The 24902-nt window shown below is 34.9% G+C and overlaps 1 protein-coding gene across 1 annotated transcript in view; it reads left to right on the forward strand.

Moving 5' to 3' along the window:
* The first annotated feature begins 4799 nt into the window (after positions 1 to 4799).
* Positions 4800 to 24902, forward strand: part of Ms (neuropeptide receptor myosuppressin) — a 284596-nt gene continuing 264493 nt past the window's right edge. Inside the window, exon 1 of the mRNA XM_081752408.1 lies at positions 4800 to 4936. The gene's annotated coding sequence lies outside the window, so the exon portion shown is untranslated. The remainder of the gene's footprint in view (positions 4937 to 24902) is intronic.

The raw sequence follows: 24902 nt of genomic DNA on the forward strand, positions 1-24902 counted from the left end.
TTCTTGCTGAGAATACAGGTGTCAGTGTTTTAACATTCCTTATTGTTTTATCTAGTGTAAAATAATACCAGTTCAATATTACCTAGACATAGTGACTAATACTGGTGAATCCCTCCTCTCCTCAACTTCGGACATAAATTTCTGGATGCGCACCTATATATATCTACCACTCCTGAGATACTTTCGAAATAATTACTACAAAAGGCCCATAATTTGTGTCGCCACGAGTAATATAGCGATATAATTACAGAAAGTTTTGCAATAGCAGTTCATCAATAACTACTAAATAGGAATAACAAAAAGCAAGAGTACAATTTTTCAAACAAAATCTATAGGATAGATTATAAAACATCTAATCAAAATCAACAGAATTAATCAAAACTTTTAATAAATATAGAAAACAGAGTATAAAGTAAAGTAAATAGCTGTAAGTTAGTTGAGTTAGTACGCATGAAATAGATAACCAATCACAATATAACATATTAACTCGTAGTATCATAGGTAAGTTTCATTAATCGGCCAACACATGAAACACTAGGTAAGTTCAGTAGTAAGTGTAAGACTTTTGTGTTACATAAAAGATACAAATCCAGTGGTGTATCTAGTCCGGAGCCAGGGAATCAAAGGCGCCCAGTTTTTTGAGTGACAAAAATATTTGAAGCTATTAAAACTATTATTTATTATATTTTGGAAGTTTGTAGTAAACTTATGATATAGCCTACATATCATCAGTGGTGTATTTACGATTTTGTTTCGGGGGTTTTGCTAACTTTATTCCTGGAAATGTGAAAATTCTGCTAGATATTTAATTTACCTCAAAGTAGTAAATAAAATTTCGGGTGTCTTAAAGATGGAAGCCCCCCCTTAAATGCACCACTGCATATTAGTCTTGGTTCTGGTTGCCTCCCTCAGTTTTTACCATCGGGAGTGTAAAATAACACCAGGTCAATATTACCTAGACATAGTGACTAGTACTGGTGACCCCCCCCCCAAACTTCGGACATAAATTTCTTGGTGTGCGCCTTTACATATCAACCACTCCTGAAATATGTTCGAAGTAACTCTTACAAAAGGCTCATAAAGGCGCAGATCCGCCTCTGCACAAATCGTAGTATTTTCTGAAAGAAATTTAAGTACGTAGCTTAGATTTAGTTCATAAGCAATAGTTAGTAGCCAAGTCTTATCAGACAAGCAGGGCACAAAATTTCCGGTCACCAGTTCGCCATTGGCGACTAGAAATTTAGAGATGGCGACCAGTGTTCAGTAGGAATGTATTCTATCTAAACTCACAGGGCTGCACAGTTTCTGTTTCGCAGGAAAATTATTGCCACTGAGCGAGAAAAAGAAAAAATACCGAATGTGAAGTCTTCAAAACTTGTGTTTTCCTTTTGATGTTGAATCAGACACTGAAAAAGATTTACAGTGAAAACTACATTACGAGATTTCCAAATTTGCTACCAATTTTCAAATTTTGTGCAGTTTTACCTGTGAGTACTGCTTCATGTGAGAGAAGCTTCAGCAGTTTCAACAGAGTTAAGACTGCCTACAGGAATTCACTGAAGACTGACACATTGGATGATTTGTTGACAATTTCCGTCGATGACACTTCACTTAAAGACTTTGATCCGAAAACTGCAATCGACAACTGGTACTTCAGTGCAGAGAGAGAGAGAGAGAGAGAGAGAGCGTTACACAAACGTGAAGTTTTAAGGTAATATATTTTTTAACATGTATATGAATTGTCCAATTCAAAATTGATTATCCTGAAACTAATTATCTGAGTTTGGAACTTTATGCCCTGATGTAATATCTTTTTTTGTCAAATCAAAGGTCCTGGGGAGAGGGGGGTTGATACCTCTCATAATGTGTACGTGAGAGATATTGGCGACCATCATTTTTGGATTGATGACTGCGTCTGACTTTGAAATTTTGCGCCCTAAGACAAGATAAGTAAGTATGCATGGTTTAGTTCATAAAGTGTGTATGTAATTAGTAGAAGGGTAGACATTAAATAAAGATAATCGAATCTCAGTAAAGGTGATTGTCACCTACTTAACCTACTTACCTACTTAAGAATAATAACGTTTTCAGTCCCTCGTTTCTTCATCCTCCCTTCTATCACTCAGAGATTTTTTTTTTAAGGGTTACGAAATAAAACGTCATGTTGTATGCACTCCTTCTTAATCGGTATGCTTGGTTGCGCGCGGAAGTCAAAAATTATATCCATTTCGTTCTAGAACTTATTTACACAAAGGTAGTGTTCAACATGTACATCTTCATAGTCACCTCCCTTGTTACCGAAATTGGTGCAGCGATCCACAAGCTTGCGTACTTCAAATTACTTCCAAAAGGAAAGTTCTGCGTTGGTCACGAAGTCGCATGTCGAATAAAGTTTTCTCGTCTTATTTTTCGTAAGCTTTCTACAAATATCGTCTCGTCTCCATTCTCGAAGAATTCTTTCTCAGCTTGTCTCGATTCACGAACAGTTTTTCTCGTCTCTTTTATGAATTTATGAACACAATTTATGCGCTGGTCTTTGTTTAACTTCTACGTAACGATAGATGCACGGAGGAGGTGATATAACAACATTTTAAACGTATTTACTATTGAAGTATATTGTGTAATGACACCTTTAAATATTTATAAATGTTCTTTATTGTCTTTGTACAATCATTTTGTCAATTTATATTTTATACAGGGTGGCCAAAAAGTAGGCATAAACCTCTGCATTGATCGAGTATATCATTCTTGTTTATGGGTTTATTTGTTACGGCTCTTCTGAGCTTAAGATGTAAGTAAAACATATTAACAACAAATAATAAAGAAACTAAGTCTACCTGATGGATAACAGTAAGAAATTATATATAATGCAATGAGCTGATCAGTACGGTACTCTCTACCTACTTTTGGGCCACCCTGTATATAAACTATATAACACTAAAGCAATGTTTCAAATCTTAGACTTAAATAAACTAATCTTGTCCGCGGGACTCGTAAAACTTTTCGTTTCGTCTCGTCTCGAAAACGAGACGAAAAGTATTATATTCCTAGTCTAGCTTCGAGTTCACAAATGTTGATAACTATAACGACATGAACTACACAAAAAGATTTTATTCTATACTAGAAGATCTGGAAACAACTCATTTTATACCATTTGTAGATACCACGTATCTAAATTTCTTCCATTTTTTGTATGTTTTATTGTCTTTAAATCATTCCCTAAAGGGTTTTCTTTTTTTAAAAAAAAAATTAGAAGAACCGAAAGGAAATCCTTTAATATTCTGGGCTGAACATAATTCAGTATGAAACAGTGCCTAGACTGAGTAACGTGGACCTTAGGGTGCCATGAAGCATAGGAGTGGATATACTTAGCTCCCTCCCCTGCACCTTACATATTACAGAATAAGATAATTCGCTATAGTACAAATTTCCCATGTTGCCGTATCTGCAATTACATATTATAAGTTTTTTGTCTTCTCAAAAATTGAAAATCAAATCTATCAGATTAACGTCTTACGTTTATGTCCTTTCAGGCTAAGGGAGGCGATGATTAAGGCAAGTGAATGATGATGGAAGAATTGATGGAATGACAATCTGAGAGGAGATGAGAGTACCCCGAGAAAATTCACGGTCCACCAGAAACTTTCTTAGCCGGGGATCGAACCAGAGACTTCTCACATCATGTTCTCATTTCGAGAACTCGATCAAAATATAAAATTTTCTTCATATATTAAACAACTACAACAGTAACCTCTCTCAAATTCAATACGCATAAACATATTTGAAATTACATTACATTACTTTCTGGGGGAGTAACGGGAAACAGGTGGTTCCGAAAGAATACCTTAGTGACACAAAGTATTTTAATGCGGCCCTGTCATTGTGCAAGCTGTGTCATTGGAATTTTAAGAGAGCGTGAAGAAACAATAGTTAAGACACTTTACTCAAGTCATCGAGCCAAGACCAGATATGAGATGGTTATTTAAATCCAGAATCACTTAAAAGATTTAAAAGAATTCGTGAGTTTGTGGAGAGGAGGGGAGAGGTATGCAAGTGGAAGAATGTGTGCGAGATGCTTCATGGACCAGAGGAGATGTCAATCTTCTAATAATAATGTTCTAGGAAGTAGGGAAGATTACCAAGAAATGAAACTATCAGATGCACTATCGAATATTTTGTTCATGTCGAAAACATACATAACTGAACTTAACATTGCCATCAAAGGTTTCATAGGCCACTTCCCAAGACATATAAGCATCTATCTTATACGATGATAATAAGTAATACTTTTTCTTTTTAATAAGAAACCACTGGTTCCACATAAAAGAATTCGACTTAACACTTTTGAAATTTGTCGGACAAAATTGAAAGTCAAAACATGATTTTAACTGTTGCTTTTGGTGTCACGAACGTAGTTTGAATTCAAAATACTGATTTAGAAAGATAATGTTTTTGATCTTTCAAAGAAAAATGAATGAAAATTCATTCACCTACTTAAGAATAATAACATTTTCAGTCCCTCGTTTCTTCACCCTTTCTTCTATCACTCAGAGATTTTTTTTTTTTTTTAGAGTTACGAAATAAAACGTCATGTTGTATGCACCCCTACGCCTAACAACTTTCTCCTTTTTTCCCTTATTTTTCTTCACTTGTCCTTTTCATTAAAAGTTGGGGGGAGAAAAAAGGAAAGAAAGAAAAGCGAATGGTGTGAAATGCGTAGGTAAGCTATGGGCGGAGCAATACCGCTTCTATCTACGCATGACCGTGTGTTCTGTGGTATCACCGTGGGAAGAGGATGCTGATATAAGCTTGGCGTCGCGACGACACATTCTACAAGTAGTTGAGACATCACTCTGCCCAGAGCAACGTTTAGCTCCTGCAGACGCCTTCCAAAAGCCCAGCCGTTTGAGTTCGTAGCGTACGTGTTCCATAACAGGTGAGTCACGCGAAATAAATTTCTTATTTCATTTAACGGAAAAATGAAACAAATAATAATACAATAATATGATTCTTCATATATTATGCATTTTTAAAATAGAAAACTACGATTTTATCAACTAACTTCTTCTTTTTCAGTTACGTAAAAACTTTTTATATATAATTCAAATGAGCGTAGAAGAAGTCGCGCGAATGCCCCTTGCAGCATACGATAATATGAAAAATATATCCGGTTGTGAATTAATTAGCGATTTTTTAAAAATAAAAAATATTTAATTTACTTAATTAACTCTTAATATTCTGGACACTAAGTTTGGACAGCCGTGCATCTGCACAGCATTAAGCATGCCTTCGATATGCGTGGTCCCTGTTTCAACTCTCTATCTGCTTACAATTTTTTTTCAGTATTGGTCTAGTGTCGTGAAGCAATTGAGATTCTACTTGCATTACGAGGTAGCGAACTCTGGTCTTGAAAGCTATATATAGCAAGAAATGGAGCCGATATGTTGACCGCACATCATCCAACTAAAAGCTATTTTATGGTTGGCAATAATTTCGTCAGCTGTTATATCATAGATTTTTATTTGGAACTTTACTCATGAATGATCTGCAAAAGTCACAGTAACAAGCAATATTGTACAAGAAAATAAATTAGACAAAGATTTCCATTCATTAACACATTATAATAGATATAATTTAAATAATACACAAGAAAGTTAATCAAAAGAAATATATCAACACTGTGCCGTAGAAAAATATATACAAAGCATCGCTACAATGGATTTAAGTGAATGGATGCAGTTTGTTTCTTTATAAATCTATAAAAGAAAATTGAATTAAACTCTCTGGGTGATATTCATAATCTTTCTTACGTGCAATTAACCCCATATTGAGGACTTGACTTAATACATGAATCATACATTAATCAAGCCCTTAGTATAGTAGAAGTACAAACTTAACCAACTTTTCTTATCAGCAGTAAAACGTTCAAAACAGTATTAAGAGGGTCATGTATACTCCTGGTATGTCAAATATTGCACCATTATAAAAAAGTAGCCACTTTTTATTTTTACCAGAATCCACAAGAAGATCAACCTTCTCTTCAATGAAATAATGTCACGCACATGGCTTGACCTTCAAGTAAAAAAAAAAAAAAAAAAAAGTTGGTTTTGTTTATGTGGAAACTATATAACATTAGTTGCAAGTAAGAACTATTCTGAATATGACCCTAGGGCTATGACTGGCCAAACGTACCATGTTGTACAAGATGGTAAATCTTGAACATACCGACTTCAAAAGCCATGTTTCTGATTTTCTCGATCAAATTCTGTTCATTCTTAACTAAAGAAACCACCACTATTTATCTCATAATTCTTGCTTAAGACAGCAAGTTCTGCAGCCGTACTAGAAGAAATGGAACTCGAGATCAAGCGCCCTAATTATTCCTGTACAAAGTTGCGAGCGAATTTACCAAACGTTTACTGAAATGCATACATTTTTAACCCCAAATTTACTCTTTACAAAATTATACCTAACTCGTGGATTAAAGCGCTACCGTCTTTACATTGTGACCGAAGTGGAACAAATCCATCGGAAGAAATATTTTGAATATGAATTTAGTATTTTCAATGTCCTTCTGTATAGAAAGAGACTTTACGTAAGAACAATGCTATGGGATAGTACTATATGATGAGATATCTCAATGAGGTGGGAAAAACAATAATAACTTAATCGCATTAGCACAAAAAGAGACCAAACGGCGTGTTTTCATACCCCCTCCTCCTTAATCTTGAATATCCAGGTTCTTTAGGCATACAATTATTTAGTATAATATGTTATATCCACTTACAAATATTGATTGGTTGAACTAGTCTTTTTCAGTACAGAGGCTATTTGAGTTCGTTGATTAATTCTTATTTACATTCTTATACAACAGCGAGGCTACATGAGACAAGACCTTCAAAGTGAAATGTGAACCAATATAATGCGTTGACTTCTCTTTTACCGTGAATTATACTCGGGTTCTCATGAATCAGTCACGCACGAAAAAGCACTATTTCCAGCGAGAAGGATAAGATTTACTGTTTAAAGTATAATCTGAAACAATTATTTGGGTTATATCAGAGGCTAGAAACACCATCAGGAATTGAAACCTAGCCCATGCGCTTAGAAAACTGAAGTTAAGACGTTAGGTCAGCCCAAGCGGGATAGAAATTTTAATGCCCTCAATTTCATTTGAAATTTCAATAACGTGGTCACAATTAATGTCGCTATCGCTGCAAACTAGTTTAACAATTGTGAGATTAAGTTTCTAGATATTTTACACTATAGGTAATTGCTAATCTCTCCTTCTTGGTTAATAATTGTTCTTTTAACTGCCATCCAAATGTAGTGTTTATTGTCTTTTCCCTTCGGGGACACCCATAGGGAGGAAACCCCGACAAATGTCGAGGAAGCATAAAGCCATATCTTGTTTAAGTTTTCTTCATTTATTTATGATTTTTCAAGCTTGAAACGGTGATAAAATAATCATAACTTTATTAGAGATTAAATAGCATTAAACTAGATTTTAAAATATTGATTTAGCAACTTTCTAAATACCGTTTTGTAGCAAGAGTAATGTTCAGTTCGTTGATAATATATGTACTGACATGGATGATTTTGAATTCTTACTTGTTTATTTTCATAAGCACAGAGTTGACTACAAGTGGGACACATGAACTGTTATGTCTGGAGATCTATAAAATCTATGTGAGGCCCTGATTCCACTTTCCTCTTCCACTACCTGTCAGAATACAATTTTGTCTAATATTCTAATTATCTTAATATATTAACTAACTTCGAACTAGGGTAGAAAAAGAAATGTCAAAGAAGCGTGATCTAGAAAGAGAGTTCGACAAGAGTATTGCCTTCTCCAGTATTATATTCTAGATACAGTGATATAATACTAACACTTTTGGCAAGCATACGCTCGACCGCTTTTTAGAAATATAGCGTACAACCTCCTTCCGTATACGCACGCATTTTCGTTAATGTGAGGTTTAATATACCGGTACTATGAATTATAAAACTATTAGGTGAGTATACGCTGTATATTCCCGTATACGCTCTATTATATCTGTTAAGAGGAAATAAGTAATAAGAGTGTATATACGATAATATTTTGCCAGAAGGTAAAATAATAAAGTATATTCGTTTAGCAGATGACATGACTCTTACAGTTGAATTTCAAACAAAAATTAACAGAATGTTATTACAGGTATTAACAAGTGTAACGAATATGGAATGAAAATGAACGTTAAGAAAACAGGTAATGATTGATGATTGGCACGAAGGCAACTATATCAAATGTGGAAATTAGAATAGGTGGTCAGTTTTAAGAGCCCATGTAACATTGTAGCGAATGTTGTTATATAGTTGGGGTAAAGTGTGTTCATACTATTTTGATGCCATTTAGTTTGTTACTACCTACATCACAAACTAGAAGATATTAAAATAAATTAATAAAACTGTAGTATGGATTAAAAGCTTCGATTAATCATGACTATTATCATCGTAAACCGTCATCATCATCATCAGCATAAATCATTTATCATCATTATTATTCGAGAAGTTTATAAGGAAATCAATTATTACTATAATAAATTACAACTAGCTGAACCTGCGTTCTCTACACAGCGCATCATTCATATATGAGTATGAATTTTCTTGTCATTCCTCACAACATATGTACATGTCCCTCTACAGATACAAGTGAAAGTCGTCTTGATAAAAATCGGCAAGGGATATCATAAAGGAGAGAATTTTTCGATTACTTTTTCAATATCTCGCACCGTTTGCAAAATTTGAGCCTACTTCTCATTGGAGTTTCTAATTCATGTATAGTCAGTGTTTTCTTTCTGCTTGCATGCAGTATCTAATAAGCAAATACATTACACACATAATTAATTATAATGTCAGTGATATATGGTGTTCATTGGGAAAAACACTCCCAACAATAAAGATTCATCTTAGACTGGAGAAATGGTTATTCTTCTATTTTCATCATCATTTGAATACGAAACAAACGCCGGAGAGATACTAACCCGTATACAAATGTGAGTATTGGAATGTATAACTCATAGGATATGATGCTTTAGTTTTGAAAATTTCAATATTTCCAGTGTACCCCTAAAAAATGTAATAAAAAAATAATGGCCATTTTTTTAAATATTCAATTAAAACTGAACAATCTACACACAATTTGCAATCGATCAGTGAAAACGGCATTACTCTAGAGTTTGTGGTTTCCGAGATATCCTTGTGGAAAGAATTGGCCACAAACGTATAAACTTTCCTTCACCACAAACATATAAACCTAGCATTTTAATATATAGATATTAGTGTTCCCATTAGGTTTCTATCGCTACAGCTACATTAACGTACCTGTTGTATACATAAAACTATTGTAGCATCTAAAATAATAAAGCTTTATGGACCCCATACAAATATTGAAAAGTATTTGTGATCCATATTAAACCCACGTTTTAATTCACACTAGTTGTGTCTACAGCTGTGTACCGAATCCATCTTTGATTTTTACCGCATTGGTTTAGAAGCAGTGTGTGTGTTACTGTTAGGAGAAATTAAATAACAACACATTCAATGTGCTCAAGAGCGCCCATGTTCAAGTTTCCAAGGGGGGGCAAGTATAAGCGACATTTCAAATATACGTTTATACGTTTCAAATATAGTTTCAAATTTTGCTGTAACTAATGTAAAAATTCTATTGGGTTTTCAATATTCTGAAGTACAATTTCTTCTGGGGCGGCAAGCGCCTCACCTTGCTCACTCTGATGGACGCGCTTGAATGTGCTACTTAGTAGTTTAGATTTTTCATATAAAGTACTACATCACATCAATCTAGGAGTGCACCCAGAAATTTTTGGGGGGAGTGTCCAAGGTTAGAGAGGTCCAATAATAGAAGGCATTATGTTTATGTTTATAGTATCGAACAGGTGTTATTCTACAGCTGAAAAACGGAAACGATAAGTAATTTTTAACTACTGACACCTATACTCCCACGAAAAATGATAAAATTAGATTTTTTATCAGAAAAGAAATAGTACAGATGATGAGTAAGGTCAAATCTTTTTTCTATATCAAGCATTTCTCTACTAAACAAGTAGAGTTTTATTTAAAAAGTGTACAAATATATGTCTAGTTACGAAGTTTCAAGTGGGCTCTGGACCCGCTGGACTCCTCTTCGTGGATGTGCCCCTGCATCAATCCAAAATGCTGCTCAGTAATGTATTCTACCGAGTAAAAAGTACCAAATACATCAGATTTGGAACGAACGATTTATTGTGTAACGCCATAAAAATTAGTTTTTCATAATTTTTTCCAGAACTTTTAACCAGAATTTACCCTCAAGCAGGCCATGTGATAAATATCTTCTCTTTGTACAATATTATAGTAAAAGAAACTAAAAGGTTTAATGGTTAATCATGATTTTGGTATATTATCCTAATACCCATATTGTATACTGTCGTCTTGCGCCATAACGGAAAGATTGATTAACATTTACCCATCGGGAACTATTTCATGCTAATAGGTAATGTGATTATTGTACTACATCAACTCTTAGGTTTGCAGAAATTAGTTCAATTTTCTCGGAAACTACGTATGATGTTTTACACTGACGCATATTATTTTGTTGACCTTAATGAGATCTATAAATTGGAACAGGGATGTACTCACGCTGTGATCCACTGGGTTCGAACCCTCTTTCAAAAGAACTTCATAAATCAACATACGTTTGTATATTTTCTTAATAAAACTACACTTGTTTAGTACAGAAGTGCTTAGACTAAACATTTGGCGTCACTCAGCATCTTTACTATTTCTTTTCTGATAAAAACAATATTTTTTTTATTTCTCGTGAGAATATAGGTAGCAATACTTAAAAAAATACATTTTTTTCGGCTGCAGAATAACCTCGTTTTACACTATATAAGCCTGGTATTCTGTATTATTGGACCCTCCCAACAAAAATGTCTGGCTGTGCATCTGGAATGGAGTATGTCTCATTTTTCGATAATTTTTCCCCGTTAAACGCTAACGTAATATTGTGAGGAGTTATTCTTCTCCCAATAAAAAAAAATTTAATCGTTTAATTTTACTGAATTCTTCTACAAGCCTACTAAAATCTATGTTTAATTTTTCAAAAAGAAATGCGTTAAATTAACTTTGGTTAATCAATTTCAAATTGTATTTCAGAAAACTTAATTACTAACTTCCATTTCAAGAAAAACTCAATACAACCAAAATTTCTGTTCATTTGAAAGAAAAGAGGAATAATACCCCGTTACAAATCAATGTTTTAAAAATAAGAAATGGATAAAGTACTCAACACCTGTAATATGGGCTGCGGTGGCTCAGTGGTAGAGCGTTCACCTCTAGTGCTTGGGGTCCTGGGTTCGATCTCAGCCCCGGCAAGTGAACTTTGTGGTGGACAAACACCGTGTGCGTGGGTTTTCTTGAGGTTCTCCCGTTTCCTCCCACTTTCTTCATTCCACCATTTCATTCATTAATCATCATCACCTTCTCCTTTAGCCTAACCGGCATAACTGTGGGACGTAAAACTCAAAGATTTCATTTCATTTCAACACCTGTAATATTTAGTCTACTATACTTACTACTACTTTACTACTTTAGTCTACTTTAGTCTACTATATTTAGTCTACAGTGAACCTCACCAGAAGTAGTGTTGCAAGGAAAACAAAGTGAATACAAATTTTATCGATTGAAAATTCTACTGTGGTTTACTCATTTATTTTTTTGTTACATGTGTACGTACATATAAAACCATAATATAGAGACATTTGTGGGGTCAGCAATATTTTGTGTATCTAAAATAATTACATATCACCTCATCTACAATACAATATAATATATCTAGCGAGGCAGACGATGCCCGCGGGGACGCCCAACAATATAACGTTTAACACGCGCCATTTTGAAGCTCACATGATGTCACACAAACTTTTATTTCTGATCTCATATTGAATTTATATATATGTTGTTCGGAAACAGCAAACTCAGAGAAAAAATAATTTCACTCAAGAAAATATTAAACACATTACAGACTGATATACGTACATAACTGCACAAAATGAGTCGTTGCTGAATGATACAAACAAAGAACAGTAACTTCATAATGAAATGTTGGGTCAAAGTTGCATAAAAGGACTTAAATAGCATTTTGTAAATTATACTTTGTTGTTGTATCAGCGGACTTGGAGTGCATACTAGTTTATAGAATACAACATGGGTTTCTTGTTTCTCTTTGAGTCTAACCCTTGCGTTGCCTGGTTCCTGATCCACATCCACTGGTACATTAATTGAATCCACGGATCAAAATAAGCATGAAGTACTTTTAAGCTACCTTCACCCGACATTTCGTTCAAGTTACGGTAGTCCTATCATCCGTAGTATTGTGGTTTGTACGGGATATTTAGTGCAACACAAGTTTCTCGCTTCGATTCCTGGTAGGAGAGCATTGTATGCACTACTGTGATTAACATGACATTTTAAAACAGAGATCTCATCGTATATAACCCTGCTGTTAAAACATTATCTATAATTTCATTAATCAGATTATGGTTCATTTTTATCGTATCAATGGACTTTCAAAAGAGTATGATTGAAAATGATATATTTCGTTGATTGGTTGAATTGCAAAGGAAACATTGCAATCTTTGAGTTTTACATGGTTATACCGAGTAAACTAAAAAGAGATGGTGATGAAAACAATGTATGAAATGGAGGAATGAAGAAAGTAGGAGGAAACGGGATAACCCACGAACGCGGTCTTTCTCCGCAACAAAGCTCACTTCGCTGCCGTTTAGCATCTATTTGAGCATCGAGGCTTTGTAGGACATCGACTTACAGTGTAACGTGGGTTCCGAACTAGATCACCCTGCACTGGGAATCGAACCCGAGTCTCAGCGCCGAATGCGAGTATGCTAATAATATAGTTACGAGGAAGCTAAAACGGCGTATTTGTGCGACCATGTTTCCTTGTGAAGAATCATTTCCCAAAGTTTCCTGTTTACGACAACCCTATAGGCCCTACAGTATATGAAAAAGCACTGTCATTTTTCTATTTCGCAGTATATGGTAATAAAAGAAACAAGTGCAATTAGTGATAATAATCTTTTATTGTCTTTGGCGCAGGCAGAGCATATATTTAAATATATTTTATTTACCCCACATCAATCACTGAACTAAAATTACCTTCTCCCCTCACCATCCTTCCATGAAACTCGGCGGTACAGACTAAATAGTAAGAATAAGGTGTCCTTCACAGTTGATTTACTCAAAATATTACACTTCCAGTTATATCCATTAGAGAAGGAGTAATGGAAAAAAGAAAATTCTATTTGTACTATAACTTTCGTAATACAGTGAAACCTCCCTTAACGGACACCTCTCAATAACGGACACCTCTATAATACGGACACAATTTTTTGTCCCGGCAAAATTATACGTTCCCTTATGGAACAAAACCCTCCCTTTTACGGACACTCTCAGATACGGACGCGGACAGTCCTTTTTTTCTCCCAGACGTTTCAATAATCTCTTCATAACGAACAGGAATTATTCTCAGTTCTGCGATATATTATTCCCCACAAGTATATCTATCATGAAGTCTAGACCTGGTGAACCATCAAACAGAAAAGCTTCAAGCTGAATTTGAAATTCTTCTTTTTTCTGCCCGCAATGAACTGCTTTCTTGTGGAAATCCTAGAAAACCTTCAATACGCGATAACACTCATGCAGGGTCAGTCGTATGGCCAAGAATTCTATGCGAACTATCTTCCCTTTCCTAACAAATTTAATCCTTTTGCCTCTGGACCTTCCATCTTTCCCGACAATTTCATAGATAACAAAACAAGCATTGTTTTACAATAACTTTTTCAACGAGCAATGTTTCCTCTCTTACTTTTTTTTTTTTTTTGGAAAAGCAACATTTTTTTTGTACTTATGATACTGGAACAAGTCTGGTTGGAGTTTTCCCGGCTTCCTTTTTCACTTTCTCTAAGAGGATATTCTTTGTGATTGGGGCTGGATCAATAAAAATATGCACTCCCATATGCCTTGTGATTCATTCCGCCAACGAAGATACTGTGCCAGTACACAAACAGACACACACACACACACACACACGTTTCTTCCGCAACCGTACTGAGGATTCTCAAAGGACACTTGCTAATGAGTTTTATTACCCTTGTAGTGGAAAAATATGCATTTTTCACTAAACAAAAGAGTTTAGCCGATTACTTGGTTCCTAACGCATCTTTTCAGAAGGTTCTGAGATTTTGAGATAAATTAGAAACGCTTACAGGGTGATGACATGTACTTAAGAAAATTAACATACCCGCATTATCTTTTGCAGTACCGGTATACGAATATATTAACACATCCCCCAACAATAATATTATTTAACAGAAATGATTTTCTTCTTCATCACTCCCAGTAATTCAAGTACGTACTAAATAGAGTATTTGCATACCGTTGTGAGATTAAATTTCTATAACCTCTCTGTAACGGACACCTCTCAATAACGGACAAAAATCCATGTCCCATTGGTGTCCGTTATTCAGAGGTTTCACTGTATATCAATTATGGTAGAATGTAGCTTCCTTTTTAGAATTTTCAATCTTCTCAATTGCTTTGAGTCGAAATGAACCACTAATGACGCTGTGTATTCTCCCCAATTTTATACAAAATACCATTTATTAAAAACACACTGATTTCTATAGAACATAGCGAAATGCATAACTTCACCAGTACATTACGAACCTATTGAAATAATCTTTTGAACAGAATGTGCTTACTTGTTTAATAGAGACATACTGCACAATCTTTTGAAGTCAAAGCATCACTTCAAATTAACCAACTAGCTGTTTTCTCTCAATAATAGAAACAGAACAAAAGATAAGAATGATATCCGTATAATAAGTGAAGTTGTACATTGATTAGATACACAGTAGGTAAAAATCCAATTTCTAATGCCTTACATTTGCAATATGCCTAACACATTTAGTAAGGTAATTATGTACGGAAAGTAGGTACAAAGTATTTTTTTAAAAAAATAAAGCAATCAGTTTGTATACTAAGGTAACTGCAGGTATATATGCCAGTGCAGCTAAATACGCCAAGTAATCAGTGCTGAGACGTATCCGACGAAATCCGCTAAAATGTGCCTTCAATATGTACCACGGTCTTGGACAAATCCGATTTGAGGAATACTCCTGAAGGCAGCATTGAGACCACCACGCCGTGTAGTGTTGTTTGCTTCGGGAACATCCCGTGGGAGGACGTTATTATTTCAATAGACGTAAGAATCCGTTATTAGCACGTCTACATCAGAAAATTGCCGATTGTTTACGGCAATGTACGTCTTTCGTGTCTGTCTAGGAATACTTTGTTTTGTAAGTGTAATTTCAGTATTTGTGATTCCATGGCTACTAAATCAATACCAAACATGGCGCAGCGAAATACGCCAGGCTTGTGCAGGACTGACTGCAGAAGACAAAGATTTTTCTTTTGTTCCACATGTTTCATGTAATATCGGTATAATTCTCTATAAGTCACAGTACAGTGATACTGTTTGTTCATCTTCTTATGGACTATTTTTTTTTTCAGTTTGGAACTTCATTTCAACTTGGGAGAATGAATGTTTTTACATTTTATCTTTTTATCTTCATCTTGCACTTTGGTTATTCTATTTTTTTGCTTCAGCCATGTTGTGTAGTAATATTTAAGTTCGTATAATACAGATGATGTAAACAGTTGCAAGATTTATTACAGTTTTCTAGTAGTATCCTAGACTTGGCGTAATTACCTGTACGTGTTGGTAAATATGCCACTTTGTAATACTTTTTCTTTTATCTTGAGTACAAAATAGAAGTAAGTCGCATCATTGTTATATTTTTTTCTACACGTGGAAAAGGCTACTCTACAACGCACATGTCTTGTTCTTCGTGTTTCATGAAAATTAAGGCCATAAAATATCCAACGCCCTTAACATGGCATATTGACTTGCACCTACCTTAAATCTATAGTATTTATGTTATTTCTTCGCGTAATCGAACCACTATAGCCTGTTCTCAAGAAATATTTGGCAATGAAACATACTTTAAAACACCCTACAAAATATCTAGGTAATATCTGCTATGCATTTCAGTGTAATATATGCATCATGCCACATTTGGAACTATTTCCTAAATAAATAAAATAGTGAAGAAACCAATAACGGTGTAACTAACAATTCTAACAACTTTATAAATATTAAAGTTTCGCAAAACATTCAGATTTGGGGTCGCTAAATAGAAAAAGGATAAATACACGTTTCTTATTTGCCTACCCGGTGGGTATTTAGCCGACCTACATCATTAGCCACAACGCACATATAAATAGACTAAGCTTTTATAATTCATTTTCTCCTTTTTGCGTCCCAGGAACAAAAACTCTCAATATTATTGGAAAGGGAGGTAAGAGGGGCGTCTAACTGCTACAAGTTTATGATACACATCAACTTTATTATAATTCCATGATTAATACCAAAATGGATTCCTTTCTTTTTACTCATGACATACGTAAACTTAAGTAACGCATTAGAAAGTTTTGAATCCGGAGTTCAACTTGAAAGTCTCACCTGGATAATAAAAATTCGTTTTTAAAAACTGGTTGTTTAGATCTTCCTTTTACAGTGGAAAATAACTGAGAATTTATAATCGACGCTTACAAATGATGATTGAAAATTGCCTTTAGAGAAAAAAATGTCTAGACTTCCTTTTGTTATTTGTTTTTGTTAATAATTCCGAAAAATATATTAAAGTATATATTACATTTTACTTCTGTAATCTAATCATAAATATTGTAAACGTAGCAACACTTAAAAAAAAATTTAAAAACTCAAGATTCTAATACCTACTTGTCTACTATTCTGCCCGAATGCTATTTAGTTTTGGGGATGCAACAACAGTAACGTATAACTGAATAAACGTTACAAAAGAAACTAGGGTGTAAATAGTTCAATTCTATAGTTAGATACTTTATAAGCACTGTTTGTGCTATGTAACACTCAGAAAACAAGAAGTTGCAATACTTAGAACGTTTGTATTGTTTCTTTGTTCAATGTTAACGTCCCTTTTAAGTAGTCATGCTGAATAAGACTTGAATCTATAGTTTGCGGTTTAATCCAAACCATCTTAATGAGTTCAAATTTGGTGTAGAACTATCTTAATTACGGAACTATGCTCATCGAATCCTATCTTATGTTTTCCATCCTATTAAGTTTTATGCTGTCCGCTATAGACAATAAGGAACTAGTCAGGTTGGATATTGAAACCTCACAGGAAACTTGTTTTCTTCAGAGGTTTCTCTGTTTTGAGAAATTCCCCTGAAAAAGTTCTAATGCTATCAGTAACTCTTCTGCTTTCTAAAGAAAAATGTTAGCTAATTGATTAATTATTTTTGAAAAGTTTGGTCGTAATTTACCCGTGTGTATATCCGTTCAGAAGATAAGAAAACTACCCTCCATTAGAGAGGTTGCTCCATTTTGGAAGTTCATCAATATTAAATTGTATTTTTTTATTTCCTCATGTTAACAAACAAAAAGGGATTAGTATCAATCAGATGTATCGGAATTGTCCGTAAGTTCTATCAGTAGATCATATTAATATACACAATTGCCCTACGAAAGAAAGAATAATGCAGTACTGTACTTTTAATCAAGTACATTATCCAAGGTTGCCCATTATCCTTAGTAAAATCCCTGGTATACTGTAAATATAGATCATAATACAGTAAATTCAACATTTTTAGCTTAAAATCAGACCTTTTGAACTGAATCGGCTGCTCCACATTTTGTCTGATGGTTTTGTTAACCGTTAAGTGGAGAACCGTAAGACTAAGGGATGAGGCTAGTAAGTTCCCCAACTTCTAGAATCTGAGTTTAATGTTTGCTACTAAATTACTAAAGTGTATATTTCGTATGAAAATAGTTTGATTTATATTTTAAAAATCTAAAAATGTTTTTGTTCTTTATTACAACACTTGTACTGTATTTCAAATTTAGACTCAGCATCATGCAGCCAGCAAGAGAGTTCTAACATCATTTCAATGACAAATTTTTCTTCCTGTCAAAGAGCTCGAGAGAATGATTAATAATGCTTTTCATCTGTTCATTTACAAATCAACCGAGAAAAAATTATGTTTTTGTTTCAGGCACGAAAGATTTTATCATGTTCTTGAAGGTAATAAAACCGTAATTTTTAGAGACTTGCTATCGATAACTGTATTCATTTCTTTTTCTCTTTCTCTGAAAACTCTTATTGTTATAACCATACCCATTCGATACCAAAAAAATATTTCGTAACAAGTTGAACAGTTTGTAATTTGTGTTTCTTGTCCATAGCATCAAACACAACTACGTCATCACTTTGATCATTCACTGCCTCATAAAATTTATATGATACTGCCTCAATTTGCGGTAAATATTCCTTTTTGTTTTTCATCTTAATGACGGACGATGATATTGAACTAAAACTTGGCTACGATATATCACATTTGTCATTATATTTCAAAGAATTCTTCAAATTTCTTGCTGCAGACATTAATTTTATGAGAATTTTTTAAATTCCAATATTGAAATGTAAAAAGGGAGAAAGGTATTTATCGTCTAGGAACTAAATTTAAAGAAAATACTTTTTTATTCCTTTGTGTAACGCTGTTCGTAAACCGAAATTATTGTCCCCATTAAAGTTAATATCAATATAGTTAATGCGTTCTAGGCACAGAAACATAACACTGTACGTACTTTTTAAAATTCTTAAGTGCTTGCCTATGATGATGAATATAAAATGAAAATATCATTATCCTTTTTAAAGACATTAATATTAAATTAAAGAAAACAGTATGAGGGCTTAAAAACACAAAATGTGCAAGCAAGTATAAATTGCAGCTTTCGAACACAGAACTTTCACATATTATATAATGTTTACAGCAAACGTGCAAAAGCACTTCTATGCGCCTGACAGAGTCTGAGTACGTTCGTATCCCGAGAGATAGTTCGTTAGGCGAAAGAAAAAGTGATCACAAAACTTAGAAACCGAGGGGTTCGTAAATCGAAGATTACACTGTATCTTGTTTTGGTAGCGTATGCTAAAGTGAGTACTTTCCTCGAATACAAACGTGTGTACTAGTTCGGATCTCGATTTAAATACTAAATCCCATCCCATATAGCCTTGGTGCTGCAAATATTGAAATACAATTAACTAACCAACAAAAGAAATTTAATTCTGAGTGTACATTAGGCTTTCATTTATTTACTTGGTGCTTTCTCTTGAAATCTAAGTCTTGAACCCATCTCACTCTCACTATATATGTAGTTTCCCACCGCTCTACTTCACCTTGAAGATAGATAGATTACAATACTACCCCACTGCCCCCGGCTCTATTGAATTGTAGTTTAACATTCCTTTACTGTGTATTTCAGATGTAAAGCATCACGGGCAATAGCCAATGGTGCGCGATATTCCGCGCGGTGTTGCCGGATAATGGACTCCCCTTTCCCTTCTCGCTCTTCCTCCAGTTGAGGTTATGACACATACATTTGCAACATTATTCGCAATGTAAATATACTATTCCAGCAAACTCAAGAATTTTGACTGTACATCCTAGAAGTATATATAGCAATTAAATTACTTACCTATTCACTTTTCCAGTGGATATGCTAAACACTCGTCTTCAACACTACTTTCACTATGTCAGTTAATATTTCGTCATTGTCTGAATCTGAGTCTTGTAAATTTATTATCATGGGCTAAAAAAAAATGTAAACACAAAAAATAATTCTTCGAGACTGATTTCGTAGCACTTTATTTTTAATTTTTATTTATTTATTTATTTATTTTTTAAGAAGGCTCAGCACTTGTACTCGGTTTGCTTAAAGACATTGTCAACTATAATTTTGGAGAAGAAACGAACTACCACGAAAGAAAGTAACCCAGACACTGATGAATTCTGTTTATGCTAGAAGAGAACTTACGTTCCAACACAACTAACACCTTTGTTTCCTTCTCAGTTTTCATAACAAATAACTTTCTTGGGCTTGGTCTAAGTCACACAAAAACAATCCGTCTGATTCCTTAATGATCGAGTTTGTTTTGAGTTACGATAATTTACGAGACCATTCAGACGCCTGGTGCTTTTGAATCCCTGCTGGAGGAGGAAAGAGGGAATAAGTGGTCGCATATATGTAAGGTAGTGAAACGTGAAGAAAAAAAACATACTGCGTTTTTCTGTCGAGTAAGGAAGAATTTATCCCGAAGTAAATTTCAAAACAATATTACGAACTTCCCATACTTTGTTCTTACGATGTTAGGCATATATATATATAAATGAATCAGATTCCAAAGGCGTGTAGCCACGGGGGAAAAGGGGGCTCTGTCTTTCCAAACTATTTCCAACTCCAAAATGAGGTTCATGGTATGTGTTTAATAAACTTATTTAATAGTTAATGCAAATGAGGGACGTTTATAATAAAATATGAAATTTTTTTTAAAAAATCAAACATCATCAATGCGGTTTCTGTACCTAATTAAAACAACTAAAATTAACCATATGCTTTATATTCTCATTTCCCTAACTGAGAGCACACCGTATGAACTCTCTATTAGATTATTGCATAATAATATCTGAGTTGATATTTTTTCGAGTTTTTTTCCTTTACTGTTTTAATCCATATAAATACAAAGTCAGATAAACAGACTGCTATAAACAGCATTTATTTTCTTATGAATAGGTTATTGATTCATCTGCAATCCGGTTTTCAACTCAGTACTGTCAAGATCCGTCTTTGATAAGGTAGCATCGTGAAAATGTAACATGTGTATAGTATGTATGGCGAGTTAAAATGCTTTCATATTCTGAAAGAGATCATTTGTTCTCTTTTAAATGTGTAAAAAGCTTTCCTCCCCCTGAAAGTAATGTTTCCCTAGAACAACCTGCTGGTTACACCCATGATTATTCTGTAATAAAAGTTGAGTTCTATTTCCAAATTGAAGAAAAATCCACTGGAAATTAGACGCGGGACTCATCGCTCGTTTTACTAATTGTTTTATATGGAAACCTTTAAAAGCGTGTATCATAACAACCAGTTGACATAAAAAGATGTAGTTTTCACGTATGTGTTCGTAATTCTTTCCTCTACTTCGTAAAGTGAGCAGTTGATGTGCTAATACAATATTTCTAATAAGCGCCTCTGGTATTGTCAAGATTCGCAGTAGCGCGAGAAGTCAGCGTGCGGACTGCTTGTCGCGAATTGTCAACACCGCTCAAAGCCAATTGGACGCCGCGTGAAGCCAACTCAAGGCCATGCCGCTTATCATCTGAAATCTGTTATAGCACTGAGACTATATGAGATTTGACCCTACAGCCTAACATTTAATCCAAACCCTATGAGCTCTTACCAAGAATCGAACCTAGCTGCCCTGCGTCGAAGTTGTTCACGCTAACCTTATATCCACCTACAGTTTAAATAGGATCTTAACCATTGTACCGCGTTTTATACTCACCCGCCAGGAATCGACCTTGGAACTTTATGTACCAAAGGTCCGTTAGACTAGGAACAAGGGCTATTTTAACGGGGAATCCAAACCATATAAGCTGTCATTGGGAATCGAATGCGCGAATCTTCTTTAAAGACAAGAACTCTAATAAGGTAGCCACAAAATGGTCCATAACGTAAAGTTATTTTTAAATTAATATCCTTTTTCAACGGAAGAATTACGTGAGTTATATCTAAAAGAATCAAGGCATCATAACTTTGTCAGTGAAACCTTCTACTTTAAGGAATATAATAAGACTTTCCTATTTTCCTTTGTTTATCCCTTTCCGCAAATATAATTACCTCATTTAACATTAGGAACTGGTATACAGATGAAATTATTCCTTAATTTCCCTTCTGACTAATCACTTTATTGTGTTTTATATTATGCTTGAATCACTCTTTTCGTAACTAATTATGCCCCTTTCTCACTCTAGAAATAATTATGATAGCGCTTATGAAAGTGATAAAAGTATTTAATGACCTTCTTAATTTTAGCTTAAAACGAACTGAGAGATATTTCAACTCATGACGCTAAAACCAGACTCATATTCCTACAGAAGAACTTACTTATATTATTTAATTTGCAAAAGTACTCAAAGATAATTATACTGTCCTCTTAAAAGCTATTTTGCTACAAAGTTGAAAAATTCTTTAGAAATTGTCCCTATTTTGAAATACAGAATAATTTGTTTAAAACTTGTAAGATGTAGGGAAAAAAACCTTTCAGTTTAACGTCCCAGGGTTATGCCTTTTGGGTTAAGGAAAACGATGATTAAAACAAGTGAATGATGATGGAAGAATTGGTGGAATGAGAAAGTGGGAGGAAGCGAGAGTTCCCCGAGAAAGCCCACGAACACAATGTTGTCCTTCACACACTTACTTGGATGAGAATCGAACCAGGGATCCCACGCACCAGAGGTAAGCGCTCTACCACTGAGCCACTGTGACCCCTATAAGATGTAGGACTGTTCGGGCACTGAACTAATGATACTATGGTACTGGTAGTTACTGGGGACCACAACCACAGTGTTAAATAATTACAAGAATGACGGTTCTTCTTGAAAAGGGTGCTCACAATTAGAAAAAGCACTTAGTAATACTATAAACAAGAAATTGACAAACACTATTGAATTATACGAATACTTGATACGAGGAGTATTATGAAACATAAAACGTAATGGAAAGCACATTTCTTATACAGGCCAAGTTAAAATGATGGTCCGATTTCAGAAATTTATTTTGTAAAATATAATAAGCATATGTTATTGTGAGACATGTGCTAAGAAAGGTAAATTGTCAAAGTTTTCTTCAAACATCACACAAGTGTTCTATGTGAGCACCTCGTCTAACACAGTACACATCAAGCCTATAATCTACACTGTAAAAAATGAGGTGTTGAAACAACACATAATGACTACCACTTTAGCGTGATACTTGTGTGTCAATTCAGCACAAAGTTTTTTTTTTTTTGCTAGCCGAAGCTAGCCCCACCCAAGGGTTACGCCCTCGACTCGGGAAGAGATGAGCAGGAAGATGGAATATCTGGTACTGTTGTTGGGATAAGTGATATTTATTTATTATTTATTTATTTATTTATTTAGGAGCATATTAATCACTGGACTTTATGATCTTTTGATCATAAACATAAGCATAAGGTAATGATAAAATGAATGAGGTATGAAGTAATGAATAAGTGCAATACACATCACAACACATAGGTAATGTTAGAATAACAAGTGATGTTATCTTCTCGCCCCGGGGCAACGCGGGGCATTGATGTAAGACAGTTGGTGCCCTGTTAGTACGGTAGGATTACTGTGAATGATGTGATGGAAAGACGAAATGAGAATGAATATCGAGATGAAATGCATCTAGAAGAGGAATGTCGGGATGATCCGGAGGGACAGTGTATCGATAGAGAGTAAAAAGCAGAGAGAGAGGGGTAGGGCGTAATGGTGGGAAGGTGACGAAGTCGGCTGTAGTATGTACTGTGTCCATGAGTAGAGAGTGGTTGATTGTCAGTCGATCAGTGATATATTTCAAGCGAAGATGTTCTATATGTGAAAGAAGCGTGGGAAAAGTAATACGACTATAAAGATCGGCAGTGGGGCTAGGTAAGGATATACGGTAAGCGATTCTGAAGGCATAAGGTGCTGCAGGTATCCAGGCTGTGAAACCGTAAGTCAGTACTGGCCGGAGAAAGACCTTATATGTGGTGAGAACTGTAAAGGCTTTAAGGCCCTAGCCGGTTGCCAATCAAGCGACGCAGTAAGTTAATTCGGTTATAGGCTTTCGATAAAATAGATTTTAAATGAGGTCTCCAGGTGAGATGTTTGTCCAAAAGAAGCCTTAGATATTTGGCTGTGTTGGAAGCGTGAATTCGTGTTCCTTGAACATGAATATTTAGCAGGTGGGATTGCGGTGAACCCTAGTACCTTTGCCAGGAGGCACAAAAACAATTACTTGAGTTTTATCGGCGTTGATTTTAAGTTGCCATTTGGAACACCAGGATGTGAATAAATCAATAGCTGCCTGAAGATGTTTGTTGACCTGTTGTATGGTTTTGCCTAGTGCCAGAAATGCAGTGTCGTCCGCATATTGAAAAGTACTGACAGTTGGTGGAAGAGGTGGAATATCTGCCACATAGAGAAGGTAAAGAAGTGGAGACAAAGCAGATCCCTGTGGTACGCCTGAATATAGAAAGACTGGATAAGATAATGCGTTGTTAATAGAGATGTAGGCTATGCGACCGGTGATAAAATTGAATATGAGTCGTATGTAGGTGAGAGGCAGATTATATTTCGTAAGTTTGTAAACCAGACCCTGGTGCCAGACAGTGTCAAAGGCTTTCTCTAAGTCGAAGAGAACCAGACAAGAAGGTTTTGTGGAATTAAATTGGTTGTAAATATGGTTGACAAGGCGAAGTAGCTGATCATTTATACTGAACTGAGGGCGAAAGCCGGCTTGATAGAGAGGTAAAAGGCGATGATCTGTGCAGTAGGTGTGGAGGCGAGTAACTAGAATTCGTTCGAAGATTTTACTGAGTGTACTGGTTAATTGAATAGGGCGGTAGGAAGATGAGATTGGTAGGTTTGTTCGGTTTCGGAAACATTAAAGTTTTGGACATTTTCCACGTGAGAGGAAAGAAACCGGTGCGGAGTATGAATGTGAAGAGTAGAGCTAGAAAATGAAGAACACAGTAAGGGGCCTCTTTAATATGCCGGTAAGAGATATTGTCCATGCCAGGTGCAGTATTTCGTTTTCGTTTGGTTACATTTAGAATGTTATCAACTGTAATCGG

The sequence above is a fragment of the Thermobia domestica genome, chromosome 3 (genome assembly GCF_964235325.1).
Source record: "Thermobia domestica chromosome 3, izTheDome1.hap1.1, whole genome shotgun sequence".
NCBI lineage: Eukaryota > Metazoa > Arthropoda > Insecta > Zygentoma > Lepismatidae > Thermobia > Thermobia domestica.